We start from the raw sequence: 11,602 nt of genomic DNA, 5'->3' as shown, positions 1-11,602 counted from the left end.
GGCATTTCTAATGTTGTTCGGATTGGAGCGGATGTAGGAGAGGTATGTGGGGGAAAACCAACGACCGAGAATCTTAATGATATGGTCGGAATTCCTTGGCTCGAAGCGGTGGAGGCGGCGCCGATGCAAAATGAATGGCCTGAGTAGGGGGTATTCCTGATCTGGCTAGTATATAGCGTAAGTGGTGGTGAAACCATGACCACGTGGCCCCTTTGCCCGTCTCTGTGATAAACAAGGGGTCTTGCAGAGAGGTTTGGCTGGCTGATCTCAAGGTTATGTAGTGGCGGATCGGTTCATACGGACATAGGAACGAGTCTAGTCGGAAGAGGTAGATGGGTTGAGGCGGACTGTGTTGGTTGGTCTTGCTGCATTTTAGGTGATAGACGACAGTGTTGGGAGGATGAATTGAGATGTCGGACATGGTGGCGGTCAAAGTTCAAGGCAGTGAACTCGGAGCAGCGAAGGAAGCCGAAGAAGGCCAGCAAGATACCGCCGCCCCTTTGCCTGTGACGAACAGGAGATCTTGCGGGGAAGTTCGTCTGGCCGGAATTGAGCTTGGGCTTGAGTAGTCACGAATGGTTTGTCGTGGAAAAAAATATCCTGTACCCGCTTTGCGTGAGTCTTTTGCTGCTGAAATAAAGAATACCAAAGACCAGAGGTTCCCTTCTGTATATTTATTTTCTGCGCAGAAAAGGTTCAATCATCACATCAGAATGCGTACAGTCTCAGTGAGGAAGAACCTTGAAAAAAATGAACAAGCTTTCTTTATGCAGAATGAGCAAAGGTGGGGGCCGATGGCCAATGTTACAGACATTTCGGTCTCAGACTTTTGGTCTCAGACTGATAGGAACAACAAGCAAAACAAACAGCCAGCAACCAAAACAAGCGGCCCGAAGGCTTTGGCGCTGGGATATTCTCATACAACAGTCAAAACACAGTTATCTATGTGAACAGGCAAGAGAGAATACTTCTTTCCCACAACAAAGACACAGTGGTGCAGTTCAACAAAGTTCAGAGCAGAAGTACTTATGCATGCATACAATATACTAATATACTCAATAGAAATATATACTAAGTAGAAACATATACTAATATACTCAATAGAAATATATTCTAAGTAGAAACGTATACTAATATACTCAATAGAAATATATATTAAGTAAAAACATTATATATATATATATATATATATATATACTACGTAAAAAATACCATTACAGGGTTCGTACGGACTTGGGTATGAGTCTTTTTGAAGGGGTCGGTGGGCTGGAGTGGACCGTGTTGGTTGGTCTTGCGGCATTTGAGGCGATAGACAACTGTCGGGAGGATAGATGTGATGTTTGATGCAGTAGCGTGACGCAACGGATGGTGGTTGGAGTTTGAGGCGGTGAACTCAGAGCAGCGAAGGAAGCCGGCTAGAATGTGGACTTTAATACTTTGTCCATGGAGGGAGACAGCCTGAGCAGAGTGCATGGATATCCCGGGTGAGGAGGTCCGAAGTGAGGGGCAGACATTTAGGCATAGGGCGTGGTTCGGCTTACGGAGACCTAGGAGTAGCGTAGCAGTATGGAGTCAGATCAGTCTCAATAATTGCAAATGCACACAGAAAGACTCACAAATGCAACCAGAAAGATTCACAAATGCGCACAGAACAATTCACAAATATATTTGATTTACAAATGCACACAGAAGGATTTACAAATAAATTTGACTCACAAATGCACGCAGAACGATTCACAAATATATTTCTGCATTTGTATGTATTTGTGTGTGGATTTTTTCTATTTGTTTGTGGATTTGTATGTATTTGTGTAGTAAACCAGCCGACTGTGGCTTGCTAGACAGTGAATACAGCTCGATAAAATTCACGGAGCTGAAGCGGGAGATGACAAGAGCCTGGATGAGCACCTGCGCCGTCTCGTCAGTGAGGAAGGGACGAATCCTCCTGATGTTGTAGAGCAGGAATCTGCAGGAGCGTGTAACGGATGAAATGTTTGCTGAGAATGACAGTTGGTCATCCAGGGTCACGCCCAAGTTCCTCGCAGTCCGAGTTGGCGTCACCACGGTATCATCAATGGTGATGGACAGGTCCAACCCTTCCCCGGGAGGAACAGTAGCTCGATTTTGTCCAGGTTGAGCTTGAGGTGGTGTGTCGTCATCCACTTTGAGATGTCAGCCAAGCACGCAGCGATGCGTGTCTCCACTTGGGTGTCACCGGGGGGAAATGACAAGACCAGCTGGGTGTCATCGGCATAACAATGGTAAGAAAAGTCATGCGAGCGAATGACAGAACCCAGAGATGTTGTGTAGAGCGAGAAGAGAAGGGGGCCCAGGACTGAACCTTGTGGAACCCCCGTTGTCAGCATGCGTGGTTCCGACACGGCCCCCCTCCACGTCACTTGGTAGGAACAACCTGTCAGGTAGGATGCAAACAGGGAGAGTGCAGAGCCTGAGACGCCCATCCCTTCGAGGGTGGAGAGGAGGATCCGATGGTTCACAGTGTCAAACGCTATAAACGATATAGTGGCTGGCTAAGTAATAAATACTCTTCCGTGCCGGTGGGTGGCGGTAGGTAGCGTAATAATGACCGTGGTAATTTAAGAAATTTTAGAAATAAGTGATGCGCGGGAGAGGTATTGGTGATGCGTTTGGTGATGCGTTTGTCAGAGTGCTTCAGGTAAGCAATCGAAAATTTTCGGCCTGCTCTTTGTGGTCGCATGGCAGAGTAATACGCATCCATCCGAAGGAAGACAAGAAAGGTGCCGGTAGTCTGGTTCGGTGGTAAGGACTTAGGGGGTGCTGGTGGTGTCTGCCTTCGGTGACCGGCTTCTTGGCCTGCTATATACCTACCTGTTCCCTGTTGGAGCGGTCTGTGCAGCTGGGGTAGCTGGTAGAGGTGGAAGGAGTAAGCCAAAGTGGGTGGGACATGAAAGGTAGAAGTAAGGGAAAAGGAAAGGATGCTGGGATGGAGGGATGAATGTAAGATCTTTAGCGTGATCTTTAGCACAGTCGATAGACGTCCGGTTAGGGTAATGAGGCCGGTACCGAGGCTTTAATGGATCCTTTTCAGGACAAGTCGCGATTAAATATCTGTTAAACTACGTGCGGGAGTCAGAGATACGGCGTTCAGTAGGGGAAAGTGAAGTTGTGCGAGTTTGGATGCTGCTTCCGATCTGCTGTTAGCCTTGACTTAAAAGTGTTTTAGAGAAGGGCTGTTGACTGTGTGGAAGTTGTCCCGTGCCATACTGACTCTGGCTGTGAAAGAAGATTTCCTGATGCCGGTTTGATGCTGGATTTGTAGATTCTGGCTGTGGCAGGTAGTGTTGGACGTAGTATGGAATTACCGCAAGTGAAGCAGGGTCTGTTGCGTTTGACTCTGTCATACCCACATGCCTGGGTTAATAGTGAAGTTTGGGGAAAAACATTGCAAGGTGAGATGTCTCTGGCACAGAGGGAGCTTGAAGTGGGTGGTATACAACCTGGCCCTCTGGAGGGACTGATGTGGATCGCTGGGCGTCTTCGGCCGTGTGATGCGAAAAGACGTCATCGGCACGCTTATCGTGGCACGGGGAAACCCGGAAGTGCTCTAGAGGCTCGGAGAGTTGTGCTGCAAGTGCTTGAATAGTTTGGAAAGTTGTGCTTTTCAAGCAGACTGATGCAAAGGCGTGTTGCGTTGGATGATTGCGTTCTTCGTTTGAGAGAACAGACCACTCGGAGAAGTGGAATATGAAGAGACTGTCGGAGCGTCGGAATGGTGAATCGCGGTGGTTTCGCCCGTCATTCGAGCGCCTGGATCTCTGGCGGTCAGGAGAGCGGTGTGGGGGTGTAGGGAGAAGGGATGGGGGAATTAATTTCGAGGGGTCGGATGCCGAAACCGGGATCTCCCCCCAGGCTGTTGGAAGGTGGGGGCGGACAACTTCGGAGTTGATGGAGAATGGTTATCGAGAGCCGCGTGGAGCCGAGGTTGCTGTCTACAAAGCGTGGTGAGAGAAGGAGGCAACTACGGGACTTCGGGACAAGGCTGGTCATCCGGAAGGGTTGAGAAAGAGCCTTTGAGCAAAGGTAAGCAGTTTTGAGATTTTGATTGTCTGTATGTCGTATTGAAGCCGAGTCGAAGTTTGGTTGTTGTCTGTCGTGCATCGTGTTGAAGCTGAAATCAGAGAGTGTTTGCTCGTATGTCTTACTTCATGTTGAAGCTGAAATTAGAGAGCGTTTGCTCGTATGTCGTACTTCGTGTTGAAGCTGAGTCAGAGAGCGTCTGTCGTACGTTGTGTAGAAGCCGAGTCAAAGAGGAAGTGAAGGGGTTCGTTGTGCTTAAGTACTTGTGCCGGGGAAATGGGCTATTTCCGGGGCGTGGTCCCCGTTCCTGAACCAAGTTTATGAAACTAAATTTAAAGTATTGAGTTGTTTTATTTAAAAAGATACTTATATTTTTGGAGTCTAGAATCATCTGTGTTTTGTCTGTAAAATTACAGGTATCATTTTTCGTTCTATGGATAAGTAGCATCTTGGAATGAACCAGATGAACCTGTTTTCATTTGATGTATTCTTGTGTGCTGCTTGTCTGTGTAGCACCTTAAAAGGATGAACCCTGAGTGTTGCAGCTCTCATGAATATGGATGACGGATATTGAAACACCCACGCGCCATGTATTTGCAACTCATTTATATGCGTTATTCAAACCTTGAAACAGTACACCTGGGATAGAAGCTGATGCTTTAGAGGTTCATGTCTGAATGCTGGGCGTAAAAATGATGCCTGGACCGCTGCGGGTTGTCACCTTTTCCAGATGTTCTAGAATGGTGAAAACAATTTCAGCAATCAACCGTGGCCTTTGAATGTTTTGTGCACCACAGCTGTCCAATAAGACCACCCACTCTACAGTCATAGGCTCACAGCTGGAGTTAGAACAACAGAAACTAATGATAGCTAATAATCCAATGTAAATGAATATATTTACAGTAACTTATACCTAAATTTAGAAATCGGAAGGTCCAACAGGCCAATAGGCGTCATATAGTTAGATTGCCCTGTAGCATCCCCGGCTGAATAATGGTCTGGAGTCTTGAACTGATGATCCATAAATCTGTATTGAACACACCGTAAGAACTATGAAGAAAAATAAGTAAAGACAAACGTTATTGAACACTGTTTAGCATCTTCCCTATCCTTCCACTAACATACTACATTTGACCACAAGGCGGTGCCTTCGAGCGCGGAAACAGCAGTTGGTTAGCTTGAGCTGACACAAAAACAGAAAAACCATAGCAACCTAAAACAACATTTTCCTAAGAATGAGCTTGAACAGGTACTAACCTTGTGCCCATATCGGCCAGGTGATAAACTAACAAAACCGTAACCTTTTCCTTGTTTTTATCACTTGTTCCAGTCCATTTAGCGACTTCTCGTTTCGTACCGCTTCTTACTACCTACCTCCGGTTTTGTACCTTCAAAATAAAAGCGCAACAGGAAATGCACCGATTCCAGCGATAAAACGTCCAAAATAAAATATATAAAAAAGGAACAATCAATTAAAATACTCTCAGAGGTCCTTTACATCCCCCTCTACTACCTTTCTCTTTGCTTCAGCCCAATGTTGCATTCATGCAACATAAATTACAACTCTTTGAGTGTGTTCACCTCCTGAGCTCAGATTGAACTCAACTTGATTTTTCAGCAGCTTATGTTAAGAGTGAAACCAAACAATTTAATTTGATTTGAACTTGCACTGTAAGTCATTTATTGCTATGGAAAATATTTTTTTTCAAGGTAAAGAATATAAGCAGAGAAGTAATGGATCAATTCTATTTTCACAGATTGAATTTAAAGTTAATCATGATCTGCAGTTCACTGCGTTTGAATTTAGGAGATTGTTTGAGTGTGTTTGAGTATAATATAGGTCACCGGTAAGTTAGGAAATAACAAGAAGAGTCTTTGTAGTGCTTGTGTTAACCTGGCTCCTGCTTCATGGTCCCCTCCTCCCCCCATGTGGGAGTCTCTGCCGAAGGGTCTCTCTCTCTCTCTGAAGATGCGTTCATACAGCTGGGAAATGACAAGCTGAGAGGACGAGTGTCGCTGCTACAGATGCGCCACTGTTTTCAATCAAAACGTTTTATGCAGTAGAATTTCTTTATTTGTCATAAAATACAATTCTTTACCTGTACAAGAACATTCAATTGTCCCATTCTAAATAGTTTGTTTTAAAGGAAAACTGCATACAAGTAAACATGAAATGTGAATGAGCAAAAGTAAAAGTCTCGCTAAAGATGCTTCATGGTAAACAATAATCCATTTGTTGTTCTCAACACATTTCCCAGAAATAACAAGGAAATAAAAATGCATTTTAAATGGGCGGTTGTCCAGAAAAGAAACAGAAAAGTTGTCCAGAGATTAATATAGACAAAAATAAATATTTATATGAATATAGACTAAATATAATATTATATTTAGTCTATATTCATATAAATATCATATATATATAAAGATTTAGAAATGTTTGACAATAAAAAATGAAGAATATATTCCCTTACATGGTTTGTGTCTGCTCAGGGGTGAAGAAGAAGAAAAGCTCCTCTTTATTTTGTTTTATTGATTTAGTTTGACAACCAAAAGTCCTTGTCATAGACTAAAATCATCTGACTAAAAATACTGCTGGAGGCTACTACACTGTAAAAAAAATTCTGTGTAATATACGGTAAAATACTAGCAGCTGTGGTTGCCAGAACTTCACCGTAAAAAATAAAGTGAGAATGTATAATACATCACGGTATGTTTTTTTGCAACCGTAGATTTCACAGTTGAGAACTGTATTTTGTTTACGGTAAATTACTATAAAAAAACAGAGATTTCATAAACCTGTTTACGGTAATATGCAACTTAACGGTAAATTACTGGCAGCTGTGGTTGCCAGAACTTCACCGTAAAAAATAAAGTGAGTATGTATAATACATCACGGTATATTTTTTTTGCAACCATAAATTTCACAGTTGAGAACTGTTTTTTGTTTACAGTAAATTACTATAAAAAAACAAAGATTTCATAAACCTGTTTACGGTAATATGCAACTTAATGGTAAATTACTGGCAGCTGTGGTTGCCAGAACTTCACCGTAAAAAATAAAGTGAGTATGTATAATACATCACGGTATGTTTTTTTGCAACCGTAGATTTCACAGTTGAGAACTGTTTTTTGTTTACGGTAAATTACTATAAAAAACAGAGATATCATAAACCTGTTTACGGTAATTTGCTTTAGAAATAACAGCCATGTTATAAACATGTTTACGGTAAATAACTTTTAAACAGCAACTATACCTTGAAGCTAATTACCATTTTTCTCAGTAAAAAACACAGTACAACTGTACGATCTATTACGGCACCTTATTGAAAAGTGCAACTTAACGGTAAATTACCGGCAGCTGTGGTTGCCAGAACTTTACCGTAAAAAATAGTGACACTGTGTAAGACATCACGGTACAAAAATAAGGTACGACGTAAAGCGTATTACAATTGATTGGCATAGATTTCAGTCAACTTTTGATTATTGTAAATTACAAAGGAAATATCAAATAAAGCATATTGTAAATCAAGGTACAAACCATCATTGATTAACCTTAAGAAACTAACATTCTCTGTGAAAAACAGGTTGAACTGATACAATATCTTGTAAAATATACTCACAAAGCAGTGTTGAGATCTTGAAGAAACAGCATGTGTCCATATATGAAGGATATCCATGAATACACATGAAAAGATTAGCCACTTGCCCTGAGTTGATCAAGAGTAATGAGTCACTGAGTCCAGACTTGACTGAAGAGGGCTTTCAACATGGTATAGTCTCACATGGACATGAAGTTCAGGAAGCTGGAACTTGAAGTGTGTATTTTCACCAGTTCTGCTTGAGGACTCGTATGTTGACCATCAGGTATTCACTGTGGACTGGAATGATCCTCTCTGCACCCAAAAACAGAAACAAAGGCAAAGTTAGATTGATGCAGTGCTTCAGCATGATGCCTACAGAGAAACATTCACTGCCTTCTGCTGTTAAACTGAGCTCCAATGACCTAGAAGAAACCAGCACTTTGGAAAATAATTTTGTAAGTCACCTTTATAGTTAATAAAAAATAATAACTATCAGGTGGAATGGTAAACAATTACACATTTCAGCACTAAGGCATCATCAGCATGTGTTTAATTTCTGTCGACAGGCAGCCTAAATACACAGATGCCTCCAAGCAATACACTGTGTGCACAATTATTAGGCAAGTTGTATTTTTGAGGATTCATTTTATTATTGAACTACAGTGCTCTTGGTCAATCCAAAATGTTAATAAACCTCAAACCTGAATATTTAAGAAAGTAAAAGTGAGGTTTTGGCTTTCTTAGGAGAATATCTATGTGTGCACAATTACTGGGCAACTATTAGTGTGCACAATTATTATGCAACTAAATGAAAAATGTTCCCATCTCACTTGTTTATTTCCATCTGTTAAAGTGAGAATAATAAACAAACAACTACAAATTTACAAATAAACGTTATTGATATTTAAAAAAAATAAAAATAAATCTGTGACCAATATAGCCCCCCCTTCTTTTCAATAACAGTAATAAGCCTTCCATTCGTGGATTCTGTCACTTTCTTGATCTGTTGACGATCAACCACAGCCTCCCAGACACTGTGGACTGTTTTCCTTCACCGTAAATCTCCAGTTTAAGAAGGGCCCACAAGTTCTCAATAGGGTTTAGGTCAGGTGAGGAAGGGGGCCATGTCATTATTCTTTCATCTTTAAGGCCTTTACTGGCTAGCCACGCAGTGGAGTACTTGGATGCATGCAGAGGAGCATTGTCCTGCATAACAGTCATGGTCTTCTTGAAAGATGCAGACCTTTTCTTGTACCACTGCTTGAAGAAAGTGTCTTCTAAAAACTGGCAGTAGGTTTGGGAGTTGATTTTGAGTCCATCTTCAACCTGAAAAGGTCCAACTAGCTCATTTTTAATAATACTAGCCCATACCAGTACCCCACCTCCACCTTGCTGGCGTCTGAGTCGAAGTGGAGCTCTGTGCCCGTTACTGATCCAGCCACGGGTTCATCCATCTGGACCATCAAGAGTCACTCTCATCTCATCAGTCCATAAAACCTTTGAAAAATCTGTCTTCCGATATTTCTTGGCGCAGTCTTGATGTGTCTTGTTCAGTGGTGGTCGGGTTTCAGCCTTCCTTACCTTGGCCATGTCTCTGAGCACTGAACACCTTGTACTTCTGGGCACTCCAGGTAGGGTGCAGTTCTGGAATAAGACTACTGGAAGATAATGGGTTCCTGGTAGCTTCACGTTTGATTCTTCTCAAATCTTTGGCAGTTAACTTGCATATTTTTTCTCAACACGTTCCTTGCGACCCTGTTGACTATTTGCAACAAAACTTTTGATGGTTCTATGATCAAGCCTCAATATCTTAGCAATTTCAAGAGTGCTGCATCCCCTTTTTTTCTTCCAATTTTTGACTTGTCAGAGTCAGTTAAATCTCTTTTTTGGCCCATTTTGCCTGAGAAAAAGAAGCTGCCTAATAATTGTGCACAATAATAGTTGTCCAATAATTGTGCACACATAGATATTTTCCTAAGAAAGCCAAAACCTCAATTTTACTTTCTTAAATATTCAGGTTTATTAACATTTTGGATTGACCGAGAGCACTGTAATTGTTCAATAATAAATTAATCCTCAAAAATACAACTTGCCTACTAATTGTGCACAGTGTAAAGACAATCATCATGTTCGATACAACCAGGGTATCTGCACATCTTATTAATTCCATAAATTCTAAATTTTTTGTATTTATTTTTTAAATTCAATGACTTTTAAGAGCTTTTAAATATCTCTAAAAGCAATTACATTACTGTTACAAAATAAATTGAGAAACTAGAACACAGTAAGCTGTATCCTGTTGTTGAGTTGTATTGCATTTGAATAACTCAGTGTACAATAGCTAATATAACTGCCTTCTCATTAACAAAAATCAAACTGTATGGCGGACACCCAGTTCAATAGGAAACAATGACCCCCAGCATTTACCATCAAATATACATAAGAGTGCATTGTAGGGCCCACTTGGGTGCAAAGACACAGGTGCAAACCCCTTTTGGGTGGATTTTGGAAAGATAGTACACATGAGGATATGCCCTAGAATTAATGCCATTTTACTGCTATGTGAAATGTAATGTAAGGGGGATATCAGTTCAGAGCACTAAAAAACAAATAGTACTAATACAAAACTATATTCCAGTGTTTTCATCTATGTTTGCTTAAAGCGGTTGGCTCGGACCGTGCACCTGAGGATGATTGATTGACCGCTTACCTCTAATTAGCCTTGACAAGACTGGTGTCTGAGTCATTAGGTCCAGACTTGACTGAAGACAGGTGGGACAGTGTCTCATACAGGACAGGGTTTGATGTTCAGGAAACTGTAACTTTAGGCAGGTGTTGTCATAATTTCTGCTTGACTCACAAGTCAATCTGGTGTTCGCTGTGAGCTAGCATGATCCTCTCTACAGCCAGAAAAAAGACAACATAGAAAACATTAACAATACTAACAATAATAATAACAACAGTAACAACACTAATAATATAACTTTATATAGCACTTACACAGTTGCAGAATGGTTCTTACATACTTCACACAAAAAACAATCAAACTATAAAAACACAAAACATTAAAGAGGGTAAAACAGAACAAACTTACAAAAGGGTAAAAAAAGAGATGGGTTAAAGATTTCATGAAAGGTCAAACTACAAATATGATTCATGAATTAGAAATAGCCATAATACGTATGGTATGTCAATAAATGTCAAAAAAGGTTATTCTAGCAATAAGTTAAAATCACATTGGATTATGCAATGCTGTGAAGAATTTAAAGTTAAAAAGCAATGTTAATGTGTTTAATAATCACTCCTAGTGGTGGATATAATGTTATAACATGTTTGTTTGGAAAAGTGTTAAATCATAAAAGTATAATCATTCTATGTATCAAACTATTAAATACAGTTACTGAATGTTTTGAGGGAAAGAGAGAGACCTTTGAGACAGGCTTTTCAGATCCGAAAACAACTGTATGATAATGTGATGAGTTTGGTGAGCCGACTTCAGGAATGTGGGGTGTTAACAGTGGGGGAAGGAGATGTATTGATCAAACAGATGTAGATGAAGACAGCCCTAAGAAAACATGGGGGTCGGGTAAACGCAGTTTTATGAGGAGGAGGACAGGTCGGACCAGAGGACACTATTCAGACATTATGCGGATCACTTAGACCAATGGAGAGTATTGTCCGAGGACAGGAGGAGACAATCGGATTCCAGCCAATCACAAAGCTGATAATGGACTTTTGAAAGTAAACTACTGACTTTTGGGTATAAAAACATTGTTCGGAGAGATGTTGTTCAGTTCTTGGCGATCCTCTTTACTGTAAACTGGCGTTTGTAGGCCGGTAGGGGGGGAGAGTCTTTGAACTCGGTTTCGCGATTCCTTACTGTCGACAGTGTAATTCAGTTTGTAATTGTCTTTTTAGCATTTGTGAATTATAAATACTTTTTCATTGTAAGCCGGATCCAG

This window comes from Cebidichthys violaceus, unplaced genomic scaffold, assembly GCF_023349555.1.
Source record: "Cebidichthys violaceus isolate CVI_PGR_0920_01 unplaced genomic scaffold, fCebVio1.0.p SCAF_6, whole genome shotgun sequence".
NCBI classification, from domain to species: Eukaryota; Metazoa; Chordata; class Actinopteri; order Perciformes; family Stichaeidae; genus Cebidichthys; species Cebidichthys violaceus.
This window is presented reverse-complemented; position numbering follows the sequence as displayed.